This window comes from Corvus brachyrhynchos, unplaced genomic scaffold (assembly GCF_000691975.1).
Source record: "Corvus brachyrhynchos isolate BGI_N302 unplaced genomic scaffold, ASM69197v1 scaffold27, whole genome shotgun sequence".
NCBI lineage: Eukaryota > Metazoa > Chordata > Aves > Passeriformes > Corvidae > Corvus > Corvus brachyrhynchos.
Window position 1 is genome coordinate 2,452,196 of NW_008239139.1, and position 21,761 is coordinate 2,473,956.

The 21,761-nt window shown below is 40.8% G+C and overlaps 2 long non-coding RNA genes across 2 annotated transcripts in view; one reads left to right on the plus strand and one right to left on the minus strand.

Annotated features, from left to right (window-relative positions):
• The window catches only part of LOC108448100, a 35,302-nt gene extending 28,130 nt beyond the window's left edge, over positions 1–7,172 (plus strand). Inside the window, exon 3 of the long non-coding RNA XR_001863889.1 lies at positions 6,636–7,172. This is a non-coding gene — a long non-coding RNA (uncharacterized LOC108448100). The remainder of the gene's footprint in view (positions 1–6,635) is intronic.
• Positions 907–6,640, minus strand: LOC108448101. Its single transcript, XR_001863890.1, has 2 exons — positions 4,242–6,640; positions 907–4,113 (listed from the first exon to the last, which is right to left on the minus strand). It is a non-coding gene; the product is annotated as an uncharacterized LOC108448101 (long non-coding RNA).
• Positions 7,173–21,761: the final 14,589 nt, after the last annotated feature.

Consider the following 21,761-nt stretch of genomic DNA (forward strand, 5'->3'; position numbering starts at 1 on the left):
AACATTTTTTAATGGCCTATGGAAGACTGGGGTGAAAGAATGGTCCTCCATGTGGTTTTTGATAGCAGCATTGCTGTAGCTTTGGTGGTCACAGAAAGTGAAGCTTGGAGCAGATATAAAACATTTCGTTCATCAGAGCAGATATAAAACATTTTCAAAGCACAGAGTCACCTGCAGAGTCTCAGAACCTGACAAAGTATCTGATTTTTCCAAATATATCAGCAAGGCTAGTAAAAGATGTTGTCTCTCCCTACTGATCTTGCATTTCTGAAAATACTGTTCTATAGTTTTCTACTATAACAAGTTACAACACAATTAAATTGTACAAAAAGTGAAGTCTGGGAAAGTTCCTGTACCACTACTGAAAAAGAGAATAACTGCTGATGAACACATTAACTTTTTGCTTCTTAGCAGTGTTTAAGGGACACATCTTTTAGAGTTTTCGTCCCTCATCTATCGCTGGATTCAGTGGACGTGACCCATGTTAGACAGAGAGAATAGTTTTGCTTAGTAGAAAGCAGACACAAATGTCAGAAGGAAAGGCATTCTTAAATGAAAGGAGAGACCCTAGTCAGTGCTAAGCAAAGTAACTTCTCTTTTTGGGTGTCAGTGGAGTTATGGCAGTTTGTCATGCAAATAGGATTCTGAATCTCATTTCTCCCGACATTACCTTATAAAACTGATTCAGGAATACTGATTAATACTAGCAGCAGTCATTTTAATTCTTCTCTGAAAGCAGCCACACAACATTTACCATGCTGGCTGAATGATTTCCCACTGGGGAAATGTCTAATGTCTGAGACTAGGAAGTAAACCTGGGACACTAGAAAGCCAACAAGGGGAACAAAAAATTTGAGGGAAAATAAAAAGTGAAAAAGTAAATAATTAGTAAAAACACAAGCAAAATCAATTTGCCTGTTTTATTGCCTGCTGATCCCACTTCTTTCCAACCAATGCAAGAGGCCACATGCCAAACCAGTGTAGATGTATTGTACCCCGGAGTATGTTTATTCCCTTGATCACAGCCCTTTCTCACTGTTGGAATGCATGCTATGAAGCTGGGTCTGACAAACCTCTGAAAAACACTTCCCTAGACAAGCACAGTGTGACAAGAAATCAAATTCAGTTCTCCTTTATGACTGATTTTCCTTTAACCTTTGTCATCTTTGAAGAAGACATCGGAGTAGCGGAAGTCACTTGCTAATCTCAAGCACCTTCTGAAAGCAGACTCTAAAACCTGGCTTTCCAAAATAGTCCTAATCTCTGAAAACTGCTTTCAAAACCTGCAGTAAAACAGCCAGCCATCCATTCTCAGCTCTTGTCACAGTAATTCAGAGAGATACACAACCACACTGACGTGTTGAAAGCCAGTCAGATTCCAGAGAAGGCCATCTGCATGCAAAACTTGCTCTGTTTTTGTTGTCTCAAATAAAGCCTACTTCTATTTTCTTAAGTGTTTTTTTGCGTGTGTGCCCATGTGGGGCTTGTAATAGCATTTGCTTGAAACGGGCACAGAAGAAAAGAGGCCTCAAGCACAAGGCTGGAATGATGCCCCTGAGCACACCCACCCTTTTTATTCCAAAAGGCAAACTTCTTAACAGTGTGGTCATTGCCAGGAAAAGATCATATTTTAGGACTTGGTATTTTTTGTACCTTAAAATAAAGAGATTTATAAGTTTTTATATCCTGATTTCATCCAGTTTCTGTTCCCTCTCTCCTGGTTCTGTCTTTTCTGCTGTTCTTATGCCTACACCTCCTCCTCCTTTTCATTCCATTTCGTGACTATTTTCTCTGGATCTCTTGAACTATGTCTTCTTCTAAAATATTCTGAAAATAATTTATTCTGAGAATAATTTATCTAAAACTTTATGTTCTATGCTTTAAATTAGTTCTTCATGGTGGCACAGAAGATCTCCAAATCCCTGGTTTAAAGACATGAAGATAGGTTTGGAAGAGTTGTCAAAAATAATGGCAAAACAGTTCTGTGTCAGGAAGGAGGCTGCTGCAGATAAGCAGGAATTGCCATCCTTTTAAGGGACAACTCGCACTGTATTTTTGGTAAGAAAAGGATCCACAACTGTCATAGCACTACTGCACTAATTGCAAAGCAAGCCAAAACCTGAATCATTTTAATTTAGTCCCACAAAAAATGCACTTCAGAATCACCCTCACTGTGCACAACCCACATGTACTATGTTCCTTCCCTGAAAAAAAACACAAAAGGTCTATTATTAGTAAAGGGCAGCAGCAGCAGCCTGCACCAGAGCTGGGAGAGGAGCACTGGCAGGACTGGAGAGGCAGTGCCAGTAGCAGAACACATTTGCTTGCTCTTCAGTGAGCCTGGCCAGGACTTGCACAGCTTTTGGGACTAGCAGCCTGAAGGGACTGGCTCCACAAAGTTGCAACAACAAAGCTGTTCTGTGCTTATTTAAGCAAAACACTTCCTCTGAGGCAGAGTCTGAGAGCTCCCCATGGGAAACTTATTTACATATTTGAGTGAGACATCACTCGGTTTTGCGAACATTTCTCAGGACTGTAAACCCTATAGCTTGTCTAAATCTGTGATCTTGCCATGGTTTCTTAGCTTCTTCCCAGTTACAGGCAGAGAAAAATTCCAACCAATAAACCCTTTTAAAAGTGACTTTTTTTTTTTTTACTGCTGAGGGAGAAAGAAGAGCAAGATGAGCCTTAAGTTTTCATCCATCTGGTGGTGAAGTTTGTGACTGTTTTTAGCTCTTGGACCACAGACCATAGGCTTTGAAGACTTTCTGGCCCAGACAACTCTCTCTTTGAAGGACAAAAAAAAAGTCCTTTCTTCTAGTTAACAAGGCTGTTTTGGGTCATTGAAGCTGTGCAAATCTATGAGACAGCACAAATCTAGTTAAGTTGACTTAATCAATTGAGATACTTTTAATATCAAGTGGCATGGAATGGAAAGCCAATGTATCCTTTAAAGCACAGGACTCAGATGTTACAGGAAAGGTCACTGGACATCTGTGCCACACATACCCTGTGCTTCATTGGACTGGGGGACTGACACAAAAGTATGGGATTTACGGGAGAGGAGAGCATGGGGTAAGAGAACAGTTGTGGGACTTTATCAGCAGCAATATCCTGCAGAAATGCACTTCTAGAAAAAGCACAGGACCAAGCTCTTCCCCCCACACCCTTTGCAGGAGCAAAGTTTTGACAAAATTCTTTTTTTCTTTTGTGACTAAAATGGAAACCTGGACAGCTGTGATTCAGATGCTGGCTCGGACATGTGGTTCACAACCATGAGTGTTGTGGTCCCCAGTGCTGCAGCAGCACAGAGCATCTGGCCACAGCAAGAGCAGGCAATAACACTGCACAGCACCATGAGACTGCCCCAGTGCTGCACACTGCACACGAGACTGCTGCCCTGTGCACACAAAAGGAGTCCTTCTGGTGGAAACCTTCAGGAGCTCTAAACTGCTGAAGGAGTTACAGACACTTTGTGGGGCTGCACAAACACCCCCATGGACCTTGCTGGAAGTGTTTTCCCATGGAAGCAGATTTCTTTTTGTACTTCAGAGCACAAATGGAGGACAAGGAGCCCTACATGAAGCCATTAGCATTCCAAGCTGGGCCCTACTGCTGCTCTGGTGTTCAGAGGGGAAGGTTACACACCTTTCATATTGCTGATAACTTGTTTTCCACAGGGATGCTGCTGTTGATGAATTACTCAATACCACTGTCCAAACCCCTACACTCTATCTCCCCAGTCTACGGCTCTCCATAATTGTGCAGCCCCTGGGACACAGGGCAGGAAGCTGAGGGAACAATCAGATTACTGGGAGGCCAGGGAGAGCAGGTGGAATTGTAAACAGGCACAGGGAGAAGGCAGAAAGACCTGAGCAAGTATCTGTTGTTTCCAGCTCCTAGCATGGTCAAGTTATTCTGTTCAAGACCAAAGATAATCTAAGGCAGAGTGTGTTCCAGGGAATCCATTATTACTGGAGAAAAGAGGAATTGGCACCAGCTGCCTGCAAGCACTTCTATGAGGGAACTGGCTGATGACAGACTTCACCTGGCCACCTGGCTGGAGAATTGGACAGAGATGGAGACCCACGCCAGGGATGGTGTGGAGCAGGCCTGAAAAAAATAAAGAGAAAAAATGAAGGAGGCAAAGACACCAACAGGGAGGGGTGGGGAAGGAATAAAACCACTTTAAAATCCAAAGTGTCTGTTCATCCAGAACATCGCCCTCTGTCTGTACATACCCAGCTCTCACCCAAGAGGTACAGCAAGATAAGGCCCAGCCCCGTCCTTGGCAAATCGCTTTATTTTGCTGTGTATTGTCTGCTAGCTGGAGATGTCTGCTGGCTGTTCTTTCATCATGGGCCTTTGTTTGCCTGATTTGTCTGTACACTTTGAGGTGCAGGGACACCCAGGCTGTCATTTTGCTCAGGCACCCTTTCTGGCAAAAGTTGTGGTCCCTCTGCCTCCAGGTGACCCCCAGGAGCTGCTGTAACACGTCAGTGCACGTGTTGCATTGAATGTTCTGGTGCACTTTAGCTGCAGCAAGTCCAGCAGCATCCAGTGGGAGGTTGCTGAGGCTGAGGATCCTCTGAAGCTGTTAATATCAAAGCAGAAGAGAAAACATGTTTAGGAATAAGTGAACTTTCATCTTCACAAGTTCTTAGCAGGGAAGGGAGTAAGAACAGACAAGCAGATCAACAGCAACTGAAGTGAACAAGGTACAATGATCTTCTGAGGACATGCAGATCTAGGCCCAGAAAACTGGAGTACAAAAGGTCAACTTTTTGCTGCTCCCATAGCAGACTTCTGAAGTAGGTGCCCACACTTCTTGGACAGGCCTTGGTGAGCTCAGCAGCTCTCTGGAATTCTTTTCTTTAAGGCACTGTAATGAGGAGGTCAGCATCATAACTCCCAGTCTACAGTGAGGAAACTGAGGCAGAAGGAGGAGAGGTGAACGAGCCAAATATGCAGCCTGATTCAGCTACAAGCACTTTCAAGCTGCTTTTATTCTCTCATGCAGAAAAAGAGAGCTTCATGCTGTCCAGGAGTACACACCACCCAAACTTCATTTACTTGGCTCAGCAGCAACGAACTCTGCAATGTCATCAGATACTGCTAATCTTTTCTGAAAGTTAAGGTTTGAAGGGACGGGTAAAATGCTTTCCAAAACCAACGGAGTGCACTAAGAAAGGAAAAAAAAAATATAAGATCTGCTACATACAAATGTCAGGTCAGACACAGAGCTAATGTTTCTCTATGAGCTGAGAAAGGGGTGGAGCACAACCTGCTAAGAACAGGGTGGAGTACAACCCTGCTAACAGAAAGTCTTGTTATGATATTTAGTCTAACAATTTCAAGGAGAAATGGGAGGTAAGGTGTTTTCACTTAGTCTGTGGTTTTATTCTGCAGCAATGCTATGGACGTGGCAATTCCCAAACTTGTCCTGATCTCCCTGCTGAGCTGTGGCTTGGCAATGGGGATTTGAGAGATGAAGCACTGCTTTGTGCAAACTGTGTTTTCACCAGATTCTGGGTGTTGCTGTTCTCTGGGTTGTTTGGTTTCACCTGCCTCTCATCAGAAGACCACAATCTACTTTGGCAGATTGCATAAACAGGATCAGAGCTTTCAAAAATAGTATTTTTGATTTTTTTTTTCTTGTATGCGAGCTGAAAAATACAGACACATATCTGACTTCTTGTGCAAGTCAGATGATTCAGAATCGGAGACAGACTTTAATTAGAACATTTAACCTTCAAAACACCATTATATCAGCGTCATATCATAGCCCTAGGAAATTTTTCAGAATGGCTTGTGTTTTTGAAGCTATATATATATATATATATATATATATACACATATCTGTATATGTGTACTTTTTCTTTTCTTAGAAGATGTTCACTATCTACACACCGTATATATGTCAGGAAAAGCATAGTGAAGATACATATGCTGAAAATTAGTTGAAAATAAGAATGTCACTGCTAGGGCTCCACTGCTTAAAGCCAAACTGGAAGAGAAATAAAATTTGTTTCCATGTAAAGCTACTGGCACAGTAGAGGGAGTCTTATGTGAAAGGGAAGCAGCAGCAGTGGGCAGGGTGTTGGAGAGGCAAACTCTTCTAAAAACTCTTATCCTAAACTGCAATTGTGTTAATGCCTGTGACAGACCCTGCAACCAGGACAGGAATGAGCAACCTACTCACTGTTCCACATCCTCTGAAGGTGCCGGTGCAAACAGCTCATTTCAAAGTGGTTTGCACCTAAAAACATATAACCTTGAATCAGAATGCTACAAACCCAACATGACTCCGCAGAGAGGTGTTGTGATATTGACGTGCTCATTCTGGTGTCCCACCGGTAGCTGCTGAATCCATTTTGTAGGAAAACAAAGGGAGAGGTAATTGCACAATATGCAAAGGCTTTTGTAACTTTCATTAAAGGTGGAAGAATCCCCAGGGTTTTATTTAAGCTGAGAAGCAGTGGGCAAAGCCATTTGAAATGCACAGAGGTACCAGTACGGAATGGGAAATGAACTAACAGCAGCTATAGGTCAGTGAAGGTTGCAGCATAAAATAAGAAAAAAAAAAGGAAAACCAGATAATTATCCTTTCTTTCCTAATTAACCCTTGTTTTCAGTTTCTGCCTAGCTTTGCAGCCCTGAGGGAGAATGTGTTTGCAAGACAGCTGCCAGGTGATCCAGTTCAAGGTGTCCCATCACTTCTGAAGCAGAAGCAAATTACCTGGACTCGAGAATAAGCTGGCAACTACAACAAAATATCCGCTGTCACTTGTTATTTTTAGATCAAGAAAACGAGATATGTGGCCACAAAGGAAACCCCACCTGCACGCTTCGAGGCTAAGTCTGAGGACACTTTTTTTCCTCTTAAAGGGCACCACCACACTATGTAAGGCAATTTTGACAGGCTTTCAGAAAGTGAAGCTGCCCTCTGCAAGCCTGTGCAAACTCTTGTGAGTAATACTGAAACAAGTTTAGAGGCAGCTCTCCCTGGTCTTTATAAAAGAACCTGTAGAACTGTGCTTTTCTATGCTTTTTAACTGACCTACATTTTTCCTCTTTCCTTTAAATAGTCATATCTAGCAAGATCACAGTTTTTTATTTACATGGAAAAGAAATTGTTGCCTGACATTCTCTTAAAAAAAAAAAAAAAAAAATCAAAATTTTCTGCAGAAAAAGGAACAAGCGAATGTGACTCATAATCTTCCAAACCTATGTTAGGGAGGAAACACCTATTCTGCAGGAAAAGGGGCAGTCACAGGTGGATCTAATCCCCACTAATGCCAGACAGTGCATAAAATCTTCCAGCACCACCAGAGGTAGATTCTGAATCAGGAGAAAGAGGGGTTTACATGTTGTACCCAGCCCCTGACTTCATAGCATGGAAGTAATTCCTACGTGTCACGGAAGATCATAAAGAATAGCTTGAACAGGACACAAAGCAATTACTGCTACGAGCTCTTCACAGCTCTTTGCTTCTCAATCACTCCTCCCAGCCACAGCCTCCTGGAAAATTTTACATTTCTTTCCCATAGCTCAGACACATATTCTACCGAGCAGGAAGAATGATGGGAAAATTAAATCCACACATTAGACTAAAGTGCTTCCCTGCTCAAGGAAGATGTGTTACATCCACAGCAGAAGAAGAACAAGCAATTGATCACTGTGTCACAGGACAGGACGAAGCTGCTGTATTAGTATTGAGCTGGAGTGTTCCTTCTCTTAGGAAGCCAAGCTGCATTTCACAGATGTCATTTATAATGAAAGATAAGATTTGTATTCATCTGCAGGTTAGGTCTATAATGAGATTCACTTCCCTGGCCTCTGAGTCACAATGAAGTGACTTGAGCTCTCCAGCAGGCAGTGTAATAGCCCTGGCCATGGACCTTCCAAACATCAAACACAAAGTGCACGGCAAAGCACCCTCTTGCTGTCCCTTTTTATCACATATTCCCCCGAGACGTCCCACCTCCTGTCAGCCACAGAGCCAAGGAAAGTGTGACACTGGTGCCTGACCATAAGGAGCTGCTGCCTGAGGGTCCATCTTTGAAAAGTGCTTCATTCACCTGAAACTTCCCCTAAAAGAGAAATAAATGGTGCTACTCAAAATACTGCCCAAGGGAAGGCCTTTCCTAAGACAAGGCCTTTCTTCTTTGCAAATAAGAGTTTGTTGCAAAATAAAATGAGTAAAAAAAAAAAAAAAAGGGGCAAAAAACCCCAACCCTGAACTAGATCATGTGTCTGTGGTTGTATGACCTAGTATAGAACTCCATGTTAGAGAACTGTTATTTTTTCCAGTGCTCCAGATGCAGAATTTTAAGTAACACTTCATATTAATGCAATAGGAAGCTTAATCCAAGTTGCACCTTCTCTTTCCTAATTTTTGAATGATTTTACAATGTTCCTTAACGCTGTGTTTAGGGCCTCTGATTGAGTATCCAAATGTGATGCCCGTTTGATGAATCCAAGTACTGTTTCTAACCCATACTTAGCCTGCCACCACTTTGATAACAGCATGTGAATAATTCATTGTGCACCTGCACAGAGGTTTCACAGGATGTGCTTTGGAGGTGTTGTCACCCAGAGTCACATGGTCCAACCCACTCCTTTGCAACAACCCTGGTGCTGGCCATCAGGAGCCAGCAGTGTTGCTTGGCATCATCCTCAGAAAGTCCGACGTGTTCACGGGCTCAGATGCTCAGCAGCTTTACAGTCTTCTTCTCAATTTGCCATACAAGCTCCAAAAAAGGGAGTAGGACCACACAACCTGGGGCAGGAGAAGAAGAAGAATTATTGGAGCCCTAAAGAAGACTGTTTTCATCATCAAAATCTCTGTCTCTTTCCATTTCAGTCTTTCACGATGTATCCCAAAGATCCTAGGTGTGACTCACAGATAAGGACCAGAATAAGGTCAAGGACACAGATAAGGTTATCCAGAATGGTCTGAAACTGGCTTTTAAGTCATTCTCAATTATTTAGTATTGCAACTGATGACAATGGCTACCCTCCAAGGGACCTTGATCCACTAATCCAAAATGCAAAGCAAGGAGACAGCAAAATGAAACTGGTTACTTTTAAATTTTTTCTTGCCATAGCTGTTTGCTCCACTGCTGCTTATTGCTAGAATTGGCTGAAATAAGTAGTGCTGAAATACATACAAAATAAGCTGCACTATTTCTAGCCACACCAAAAATACTTGGAAACCAAAGCTTAGAATGCAACTCTGTTCTCACTAAATTCAGATGAAGATTAAAATCAGATTCAGCTTTTGGGAACTCTTACTGGTTCCCAAATGAAATTTCTAAACTTAATAAGGTTTGCTCATTTTCAGGTATTCTACTCAAACCATGGCAGTGGTGAAACTTCATGAAAAGGTAACCCAGGATTCACCCTGTGTAGAATACATGGCACTGCAAATAACACAAATTCCTCTCCAGATCAAAACATGAGTTGGTTTAAATGTGACATCACATGGTGTGGCTCTTGGGGCTGTCTCATGCAGGGCCAGAGTTGGGCTTTGATGATCCTTGTGTGTCCCTTCCAACTCAGAATATTCTGTGATTCTGTAATTCTGAAAGTTATTAACAGAGCCTAGATTTTTTTTCACTTATATAACAGACTTGTAGAAATAAAGTAAAATCTTGAAGCCAGCTTTTGTTTTCCTTATTTTGCTAATATTGGGTGTGAGAACACCCAGACCTTTTGGGAAGTATCCAAGACTTCTTTCGTCTACAGAAAATAAAAAACAAAAATTAATAATGAATTCCCTGATAGTTAGGGAAATAAATAAATAAATAACAATTCCAACATTCTTTTCAATATTGCACCTTTCTAAAAGCAAGAAATCCTAAAGCTGTGAGGTTTTCTAAGGTTTCCTCTAGTCTTCCCCTCCTCCCCACTTGTTTCTTTTATCTTAGTTATATCAAAAATATCCATTTCAGTAGGCAGGAAAGTTTACCTTTCCATAAAGCCTATTAACCAAGTGAGCCTTTCATCCTTGAGGTGTAGGAGGTCCCTTCTTCAGTTTCAATATTATCTGATGTCTTCTAGTGCCCCCACAGAGGCCTTCTGCAAAGGCAAACTAAATGTGTCCAAGTCAACAGGAAGCAAAAAACCTGGGATAAAAAAGGTGCCTGCAGTACCTTTGAACTTTTCTCTGTGTGTTTTCAAGAGAGCTCTCTAAACATGAAAAGGGCAAATCTCATAATAGCTGAAACAGAGCTTCAGAGCCTTAAGACATTCAATATCTCAGCATTCACTATTCATTATGAGGATATATGGATCAGTTCAATAAATCATGAAATAAGTTCTCGAGAAGCCAAACCAAGAATACTGGAAAGAAACATTCTCTTACCCAGATCAGCCACAGACTTACACATTTTCTGTTGAAGACCAAAATGCTCTTAGCTCACTGAAGGCTGTTATGTGTATATCTAGGGTCTCACAACCATTTTCCCCAGGTTATGGGAAACAGGTCTCCCATTTTTTCTCTTTTTAGTTCCTTTTTTTGGCCTTGTCTCTGATGATTGATCCTCATCTCCCTTGTCAGCCTCAGAATGAAAAGAATCTGTACTAAAAATGACACTGAGAGCTAGATGATTGAGATTGTTCACTGATGATTCAGATCAAAGCATGTGTGGCATGGAACGTGTACACTAAAAACCTGCATTTTATCCCATCAAGAGATTACAGTTGTCACAGGTAAGTACAGCACAGCAGATCATTTTTCTAGGAAGGAATATGTTATAGCAGTGATTCTGTTAGGTGTTGAAACAAGTGTTTTATGCGTTATCAGCTGACAAGCAAGGTGAGAAGATCCTTAAAATTAGGTACAGTTAAAAGCCCTGCAGAGCCAAAGCTTTATCCCACTTCCAGATATTCTTAGAGCTGTAATTATTTGTATTTCTCCTGTGTAACTTAATAAAAACCTAGTACATAGAGAAGAAAAAGTGTGGATTTGTTTGCAGAACAATGAAGTTTAGAATTAACTGATTATTTTTGGAAGTACTGTTGAGATCACCTTTCTGATTACTTACAGCTCATCGTTTTCTCCCTAATAATGTAGGAATAGCTCAAGGAAGTCACTTTTATGGTTGATATGCTTGTGTGTCTTGGAGTCCTTGGAGGTCATGATATTTATTTGTAAACAGGGTTGCTTTTCAGGTTTTTATATTGCCTCAAACCTCCTGTAATGCTTGTACCTCACAGTGTTGTGTTTTCTGCAGACCCTGGGATTGTTGCAGTCTGCTGTGAGGACCAGGGTCTCCATCATGAGGCTTCTGCCAGTTGCCTGAAGAAGGCTGCACCCACTTCTGCCTGGTCAGACAGGCTGCACAGATCCCCACCACAACAGTGCCCATGTTGACCCCCAGTGCTGACCTGGGACAAGACCTTTGGGAAGCAATTGTACAACCCCTCAGACCAATCTCTGGTGACTGCAGGATGAGGCAGGTGGCTGCTGCCAGTCAGGTCCCTGTGGTTTGCCAAAGCCCTGTTCAATGGCTGAGCTACAAAAACAGGCTGCAGGAGGGGCCCTGGCCACTTGCAGTTGCAAAGTGCTATTTAAAGTCATTGTTAGGGTTGTTTCACCTGTGAAATGGACAACCTAGGTTAAAACTGGAAGCGTATGTTTGACTGACTCACTGAGACTTGCAACATGCCAGCCCATTTACAAAGGATTGCTTGTCAGCTCTAGCAAGATTGTTCTCTAAATATCTGATTTTAGCCTGCATTTGACTTGAAAACCTAAAAGTACATCATCCTACAACTTCAGAAGAAAAACAAGGAAAATGAGGAAGAATCTTAAGAAGTATTTCTTTTCCTTGTGCATGAATTCAAACTATAACTGAATGAAATATTAACACTCGTGCAAAATGCAACATAAAATCTGAATTATTGCATGGTCCTAAGGAACCTCAGGAGATCTAGTCCAACCTCCCTGAGAAACTTTAAACCACAACCCATGTGGATGCAGCTTTGCAACCAGGAGGATGTGATGTCTGTGGACATATTTGGCCACTGAAGCTGATGAAGCAGACCTTGCCATACCAGACCTTTTGCTGGTTTTGTGTGGGCTTTTTTTTTTTCCTCAGGGTGATGGCTGGACTGATGGAAAGCATGGTTTTCCTACTGTAGCTGTGTTCACTCCTGCAGCATTTTTCTAGCATAGCACACTAGTGGTCCTGACAATGTAGACATGGCCTGCAGCTAAAATTACCATCTGGTTTCACATTTAAAAAGTTCAAAGTTTGCATGCAGACCATGGTGCTTTCCTTTCATTTGCACATCATTTGCTACTAATAAAAAGACAATAACAACACTGGATTTGTACCTTAAGAACAAATGAATAATAGAAGATAAATTATCCTGAAATATTTTTAGAAAGTCAGGGAATAGTAGCCTCATAGCAGAAAAGAAAAAGTCTTTTACAACGCCAAATGTGTTTATTAAGGGGTAAAACAATACCCCAGGCCATGTTACTTCAAATTAATGGGGCCTGTAAACACACATTTCTTGATATATCTTATTTGTATCTGCTGAAGTAATATAAAGCTGTGGCCAGAAGTGGTACTCTGCAGAGAAATCTCTGCTGAAGAAGCTGCAGAATTTTCATAATTTTAATTAACTAAAATGAATGGGGGAAATCTCCAAAGCACATTGGCAAATGGTTTGTTTTTTATAAATCCCATTTTCCTGGGAATAAGGATCCATTAATCAGCAGTGCTACATCATGAAGGAAACTAAAACCTATTAAAAAAAAAATAAAATCCTGTCTAGACCTGTACCACTAGAGAAACACAACCTAGCACTGTGGATACAGCTAAGTATGACAGTAGTGAAGAGGGGCTAGAGATACCAGACATCATATCTGAGTGGGAATGGAAATAAAATTTAATTTTAGAAGCTGTTTTCACACCAGAGTACTAATACAGCCAGTGTGAACACACACACATACACAAAATAAAGTATTACGCAGCAAAATTAATGAATTACACCAGCACGTAGCCTGTGCCTATGTAAGGCATCAGAACTGAACTGTGATCAATTGAACAGCTTTGTGTTTTTAACACTGTTCAGCATCCAACATGGTTCTCAGAGACATTTTTGAAATATTTTTCAGGTGGTTTGCAATCTGTTTTTCATAGACTGAGCTATCACAGTAGGACTCAGTAGGATTCTGCAGAGTAGTCAGTGTTAGAATTAATACAAACAGCTGCAGGTGATGTATCCTTGGAAGAAAGAAGAAAAAACACAACCCCACCTTCAAGATTTATAATTTTCTTTTTAAAATTCCAAGCGTTTATCACTTTTCTTTTTCCATAAGGTCTACAGAGAGGTTGCCTTCAACAAGCACAATATCTGAAAACATCTGAAGACATCTATAAAGTACACCGCATCACTCAGTTTCAGAGGATACCAAATCCAAAGTCGACCTTTAGAATGCCCAGAAAGACACTGAACTAATCATTCTCAATATGAATTGGAAATGTGACAATCAATACAAACTGCATAAATACGTATCCCTTATATGCATTTTTTGTCAGGCGTGTATTTTAATGCTTTTTTAGAACGTATATTTGGCTGCATTAAATATATATATACACCCCTCAAGAAGATGAAACTTCACAAAATTGCAGGCCTAGGAGTTTGGAAAAAGCATGTTGTTGCAAAGGTTTACATGAGTAACCCCTTAAAGACAAACAAACAAACAAACAAACAACCCCTCAAAAAATCCCTCATCTCTGTTTTTAAAAGCATTTAGTGATGGAGACTCCATAGACTTTTTCAGAAATCAGTTTCAGAAACTCACTATTTCTCAATACCAGATTTCTCACTACAGTTTATACCTGGTTTTTTCTCATCTGCCACAGTCATGGAGAAAGATAGCTTCCCTTCCTATTTGCAAGAGCGTTTTACATATCAGAAGGTCTGCTATTGCATGTTTTCAGGACCTTTGATCATTCTTGCTGCTTTCCTCTGCGTGAAGAGCATTCAGAGTTTATCCTACTGAAAGTGAGGACTTCTGATCTCTCAGAACTGTTTGAAGTGGCAGCTGATGTCAAACATTAGCTTGCTATAAGCTGTTTAGCTGTTTGCATTGTATCATAGAACAGAGACACCAGTATTTGGCCAGGACTTCTGGACACCATTAAAGGGCCCTAAATAGATTTGGTAGCTGCAAGCCCCAGAGGAACTTGAGTAAGGATTTGGAGACTGTGAATTTTCCTTCTATTTCTGTCCTTGACCATGGTGTTTTTAACTCAAAGTATCTGCTTCCTCTGTCAAAACTCCCACATGCAAATGGTGCATAAGAACCAGGCATTACTAATTTTATTTTTCAGCTGCTTGCCCATGCTGTCATTGTAGTGGGGAACTCTAGCAAAGTTTATACATTTGCATTCCAAGTGTTTCTTCAAATTCTAAAGGACTGTCTACTGTATTCACAGACTTATGATAAGTAATTGAAACACAAGGCAGTCTGATGGCTTGTCACAGGCTGTTTGAAGTGTCAGCCTGCTGGAAACCTGGGATTTTCAGTTGCAATGCAATTCTGGAACATATTGCAGAGATACAAGTTCACTCCATTCCAGAGCCTGCAAAATTAATGATCTGTCCAAACTTAGTTTAGATGGAGATGAAGTCGTGCATCGAAGTTGCCTTAACAGCCACTGGTAATTTGTTGTTTGCTACAAGAGGCAGGGGCAGGGAATCAATTCATTCATTCAGGAAAGAAATCGATTGCTCCCCTAGGCATATGTTTACCCTTGTAAAGAGCAGTTTATAGGGCAGGATGCTTCACAAGGACTTTGGGGAAAACGAGAACTTTTAATTGCCTGACCATTTACATGTTTGGGATGCTCACATTCTCTTGCTTCCTTTGAAGACAGAGTCCAGAGCCCCCAAGGACTGTAAAGTCACAGGAGAATGACTGATTGGTAAGGAACTATGCTTTGTAAAATACTTGTCCACATCATTTCTTCTCTATTGCCCCTCACCCCTGGTAGCCAATTGATTTTAAATAGAGAAACTTCTAGATAGAAAATGTTTAAGTTTTCCAAAGACTTTTTACAAAACAATCTCCCTTCACAAGAAGCTGTTGAAGAAACGTGGCAGTCAGCATGGCTAAAGTCATGGCACAGTTTAAAACTGGAGACAGAGAGAATTGGACATCAGTAGCCATTTCTCACTGCTGACAGAGGTTAATACTGGAGTGACCTAGGGACAAGCCTCAGGACTGGACTGAGGACATTCAATCCATGAATTAATGAATTGAAAGCGAAGGTGAACAGCAAGGTGACTATGTCCCCTTGATTATTCTAGATTCTTGTGGCCACTAAGGATTACAAGAAACTTTGGAAAGACCTAGCAAAGACCTGGGGAAAGTGCCAGATGGGATGAATCCACCTCCTGATTAAGCATGTGATAACTACGTACAATTTTTGTCAGTACTGTAAATTAAGAAAGAAAAATTTACTTCTTCCCCCTAACAGCAGTTAAAATATTGTCCCAGGGTTATCATAGTTTTGTCATTGCTGTTAGGCTGCATTTTCTGCTGTTTCAGCTCCCTTTAGGACCAGGTGAGAAGTAGTGCTAACGCAGGAAAAGAGGTTGGGGCTCAACCCACGATGAGGAGTAGGGGGAAATCTTGCTTTTTCAGCAGCATTTGTTATGTTAACTATTTCACCAAACTGCAGCACAAATGATTTGTCTGAAGAGCAAACAAAATAAAAAAAACTCAGCTCTCCTGAATCTAGAGGCAGCCACTTAATCATTTGGAACATCATTCTTCTCAGCAGGGGAAAGCACTGAACAGCAATATTCTACTGGCTGCCCCCTGTGTCTTTCTGTCCACTGTGTCTTTCTGTGGGTATCTGTTACTCTCCCACCTCTGCTGCAGCGACAGCAACCATTTGTAGAAGCCAGGACACCTCACGTCACTGTACCTCACAGCAGTTGCATAAGGATCCTTTACATCAGACCCCAACATGTTACCCTTTAAATAGATTTTCCTCACCCTCTGCTGTGGCTCGTGGAAGCTCATCAACCAAGGCCTGCAAGACCATAGACTAAGAAGGTGCTTAGCAGAGCTCAAAGCAATCCTAGAGGTGACAGCTGTGAAAAATGCAGTCATTTGCAGCCACCCTAGAGAGGCAGTTCTGTCACTGCGAGGTGGGAGACAGGGAGCTGCCTCAAGGACAGGACAGTGGCAGGAGCTTGTGCAGCTTTGTCACAGTGGATTAGCTCACCTTCAGCTGAACAGGTCTGTACTTCCCAACCTCCACTGGCATTGCTTACTACAGAGCGGAAAGAGTTTAGTGCTTGTCTATTTCGTTGAAATACACATTTATCTTTGTTATTTGTGTATTAAGGATTACTGGCTTGGGTGAGTGGCTCTCAAACTTTTCTGTATAATCAAACCGGAAGAAAGTTTCACAAGTTCAAGCCAGCCGTATATAAAAAAAATAGAACGTGGTCATTCCCAAAGAGAAGACAGAGTCTGAAAGTGTAGAAAACCTGTGGAAAGTAGCTCTTGGTAATTATTGTTCGCTTATATACTGCCAATTTTAAATAGCTTTTGTATTTTAGAAGGGCTGCTGTGCTTGCCTGTTTCAGGAAGAAACATTACAACTGCTTTCCTGTGCATTTTGCAACACTATGTATTTCACAATGCCCTTTCAACTCAGCAGAATATAGTGGTTTTACAGTTCAAGATTAATTAATAGCACCATTTAGAAAGCAAATACTGAGCCAAAGAACTTCAAAGCTGCAACATTCACTTATTCAGCTTCCATGTATTTAAAATTGCAACTACAATAAAAGAAAAAAGAATAAAGGAAAAAGCACAATTAATTCATTTGAAAAGATTATAATTAATATCTCAAGTTTGGACTTAATTCTTTTGCTCTCTCCAAAACTACAGCACAAAAAATCCCCTAAAATTTATCAACTTTTGTCTTACTATACTGAGTCAAAGCCCTCTGCAGCAGAAACTACTGGACTGTGTAAACCTGAGTTTGTTGGTGAATGCATTGCAACAGACACTCATTGCTTTCCTTTCCTGTAGACTTAAAACTCTTTCTCTTGCCCTGGCCACAAAGGACAACTTTGCTGCAAGAATCATGGGGATGAGTGCTGACCATACTTTGCTGCTTGTGCTTTTTTACCAAGTTTTTGCAATGCACACTTTGGATTATTTTCTTCTTTATTATGTTACCCGTTAATTTCCTGGTTTCCCCAGTAACACTAAAAACATCCTGCTTTGCCCCTCTTATGTATTACTTCTAGGGATGTTTTCTGCAGCATCACCTTGCAACGTGATTTCCTCCAAACTCATCAATTCATAACCAAAAAGAAAGCAGTGGTTTGGACCCAGCTGCTTTGACAGCACAGCCACATGAATTGCATGGGACCCTGCACACTTCAGTTACCTGTTTTGTGTTTATTGAAAAGTCCTCCCCACTACTGGCTCCAGTTTAACCACATTTATTTTCCAGCCAAGTATCATTTCTTGACATGCAAGCAGGACAAACTCAGAGTTCTTCAACTTGGCAGCAATACCCTGGACAGCTGCACTCCACAGGTTAACTGTGCTTAAACTCAGGAGTATTTCCTCCTTTTGATCATATCTTTCCACAGAGAAATCATAACTGGCAAGGTCAAACTAAATCTTACCAAGGAGGGACTTGCTAAATAACCATGAAACTGAGAGAGGCACAGATTTTCTGGGGCGTTAGTTTATTTATATGTTGGAGAACCAGAAATCAACAAAATTCTCTTTTTTCCCCTCTCTACATACTTCTTGTATGAGTCTGAATTCCTTTGCTGCAAAAATAACTTGTTGCAGGAATAACACTCAAAGTTCAACTTTATCTTTGCAAGAGCTAAAGGCCACACATTAAAACACTGAAACTATTTAACATCCTCCCTAATATCTTCCCCTGATATTTCTCAAGTAAGGGAGACACCACATCTCCCAGCAGCAGAAAAGATCGAATTTTTTGAGAAGGGCTGGCCTCCTGTAAACACTTGGCCTGGATATCAATTAAAACAAGGCCACACAGAAACATTTGCCTCCTGACATGGTGGAAAACAGAGCAGATTGCCAAAACACAAACCTTCGAGGCTGAGTATCTCATATTTCTCTGATGTTGTCACATAACCTTGGGGAAACCTGTTATAAGATGCTACCAGTACTGGCATAGATATCTAAACACCAATAAGAACTTCAATAAGTGGCAATTTTCAGTTTGGTGGACATGACACTGGTCTCCCAGTTATCTCAGGCAGGAACACAGAGTCATTTTTTCTGTTGTTTTGTTTGTTGGTTGGTTGGGGGTTATTTCTTTTTTTTTTTTTTTTTTTACTATGTTGGATTTTTTTGAGAGGGAAGGGTAGGAGGTTGTTTGTTTGTTTTGCATTTGGAAAGGAAGTGGCAGAATACCAAGGTTATTTTCATACCAGCTTTTCATATTTCTTACCAGCTGCCTCTGAAACCCAAGTACAATCATTTGAGTCCTCATTACAAAGAAAGTGTTTGGATTAAATAGCCCTAAATTCTTCAATTCTCAAGGGGAAATTCTTATATGTTAGGTACCAATTGTGATAACAATGATGTCTGATGTGATCCGTTTATGTAGCATCCAGCTGTTAGAGAAGTTTCATCAGTTCATATTCTTATACTAGCTCTGCCAAAGATCTAATGTAACAATTTTTAAGCACAAATTTTTATCAAAGTCCAGGAATCAGGGCAAGTCCTACCTCTTATTACCTGGTGATCAATAGTCCATGAGTAAGATAAATTACCCTCTTTCTTCCTAAAATGAAAGAACAGTAATTAAAGGGAAAAAAAAATCTACTTCTGTGCTAGATGTTACTCTGCCTGTTTAGATATACAGAATTTCCCCCCAGGCAACAAGGGATTATTCTATTTTAATCAAAGAACATGCACAACACAACTCCCAGCTTTAAAACAGAGAACAGACACAGAATAATGAATTCATCTACCATTATAGGTAGATGAATTTGTGAACACAAGGGGAAAAGCTGACTGAATTCCTCATTATGGCAAAAGAAACCCTGAAAAATAATCCCAACTGCTGATAACATATGAAAAAGTGACATTTCTTACTACTAAACTGTCAAAAAATAGATATAGTATAATTTCAAAGCCTCTGCAAGACAAGCTTTATATTTCCTCTTAGTCAGATACTTTACAAAGCTTAATCCCTTACTAGATATTAGCCTTTAGCACTGCTGCACTTACACTAAATAAAACTTAAAAAGAAACTTGCTACCCTCTCAGTGTGCATCCACAGTGATTTCCTAATGGGATTGCTGGCAAGAGTGACTAAGGCAGCTTTACACTGGGGGTTTTGGCCATGGGCTTTTGAACAGTGGGACACAGAACATTTGAACAAACATTCCAAATCCTCAGAAGAGGACTGAGACGTGACCCAGCCATAGGTGCTTCCTAGCACATGTACCTACAACCTGGCAGTGGTTTGAACACTTCCTTGGGAGAGGATCCAGTAGGATAGGCTTTTTTATCCACAGGAAGTTTTCACCAGACACATAAGCTCTTTCAAATCAGCATTTCCTCACTTTGGTATGTTGTCACTACAAAAAGAACAACAATCTGGTTGAAACCTTTTTTAAAAGGTGACAGCTTTCTGCTCAGATGGCCATGAAATTATTGATGGGTTTTCCCAGTCACCAGTGCATTTGGAGGTCCACAACGTGTCACAGCTGCTCTCCGGAGTGAAAAGGCTTGTGCGTGCAGCAGGCAGCTCTGCACTGACACGTGCCTCTGCTTCACAGCACAGCTCCAGTGCAATAAACCAGCATTTTCCACTCCAAACAGCTGAGGAGCAAGGGACACCTAAGATCTTCTGAAAAAAAAAAAAAAATTAAGTAGTAATAACACCCAATTCACAGAGAACACGTTTCATCTATCATCTTGGAGCAGGAAGGCAATAAAAACACGTTCCGCATGAACACACGCAAGTATTACCAAACATTTTAACTCAAAATATTTATAACAAAACACAACAGTTTTTAATTAGATTATATCTCACATATATGCACACAAAAATCTTATTCATTAAATTACCAAGTGCTCAGGGAAACAGGCTGATGTGTTGAACACAGAACTTGAATGCAATACACCTTTCTTTGCCTTAACGAGTACTGCCCTCCAACCCCCCAGCCTGAAGCTCAGATGTTTATGAACTTGGCTTATAATTGTTATTGAAAAGTGTTTTGTCTGCAATAGAAACTGTGAAGAAGTCAGCCTGAAATAGAAACTGGTCTATGAAAAACTACTCAGTCGCTATGGGATTTTACTTTCTATCCTTCACTTGTCCGCCTTGTTCATTGGTGCAGTATTTTAAAATCCTGCAAAGCCCAACTCCAGCTCCTCTTGGGCTCCTATGTTTGTCTTTTTACCCTTCTACCTTGCAGCTGGTCTGTCAAATCCTGATCTTTAATCAAAAATGTCTGTTTCTGAGTCATCCTTCTTTCAAAAATATCCAATCTTTGAGGGCTGCACTTGACCAGGTATATTCTGAATTATACAACTAACACAAACATTAGGAATCACAAGGCCAACTACAACATAAAGAGCTGGAGGATAGTAACATGTATAGTAACATCTATAATAGTAACATCTATATATATAGATATCAAATATATATATAGTTACATATACTGTAATAGTAACATCTCCTATTTCTGCCAGCAGTATGATGTATTAACCACCAACAGTTCAGTAAGATAAATTCAGTACCTTGCAGGTTTCAGAAAACTATCTTCCTGCAAAGGTTGAAACAAAATACAGTCATTTGCATCACTCCTACCAACCTGTAGCATTACCACAGAACTGCTTGGGTTGGAAGGGACCTTAAAGATCTTCTAATCCCAACTACCTGCCATGGGCAGGGACACCTTGCACTAGAAATTAGGAGAGAGGCAGTCAAAAGGGCCTCAAGAACCCGAACAACAGGCAAGTTAAACCTCTTCTGTCACATCCACATTGCTTCAGGGTAGCACCAAGGATCTCTGTGGCACCACTGACATTACTGTATTTTGCAAACACTTTATCTCCTAGGAGCTTTGGAAAAAAAAACAAAACAAAACCACCCCCCTTGCCCCACCACCAAACAAACAAGGAGAAAGTAAATCGTGGTGTTCCGAACCTGCAACCACTCTGAGTACCCCTGATGTGAAGAAAAGCAGTAAGGGGATAAAGCATCTGAGCTCTTTATAAAAAAGGTACAAACTACTATCATGTTTAAAGTGAAGAATATGCCTGTAGTAGAAAGGAGATATGATGGAAAAGAACCTCTCATTTACTTAATTTCTCCTCAGTCCTTCCTCCAGTGGTTTTAATTCTTCCTGTTATAGATGACAGATAGCCTTAGATGGAGTTTTTTCTAGTAACATCTACTAAAAGTTCTCTGCCTACTTTAAAGGCACCCATTAAAAAGGGAAAACTGTGGTGGGGGGGGGGTAAAGCACAGCTTTTGGCAGCTGTGCATTCAGGAGGGGTAGGTAAAGATGAGAGAATGGGAACAGGTGTCACAGGCCAGCTCTGGCACACTGAGAACAAATGCTTTTGAGAGAATGTGATCTTTTGAAACCACTCAGGGAGGCTTGGGTGGTAATTTATAGCACATTTCACTCTCTGTACATCTCTCTAAACCTCACCTCTACCAGTAAAAAAAAATTCAATCTCAACCTCTGAGCTT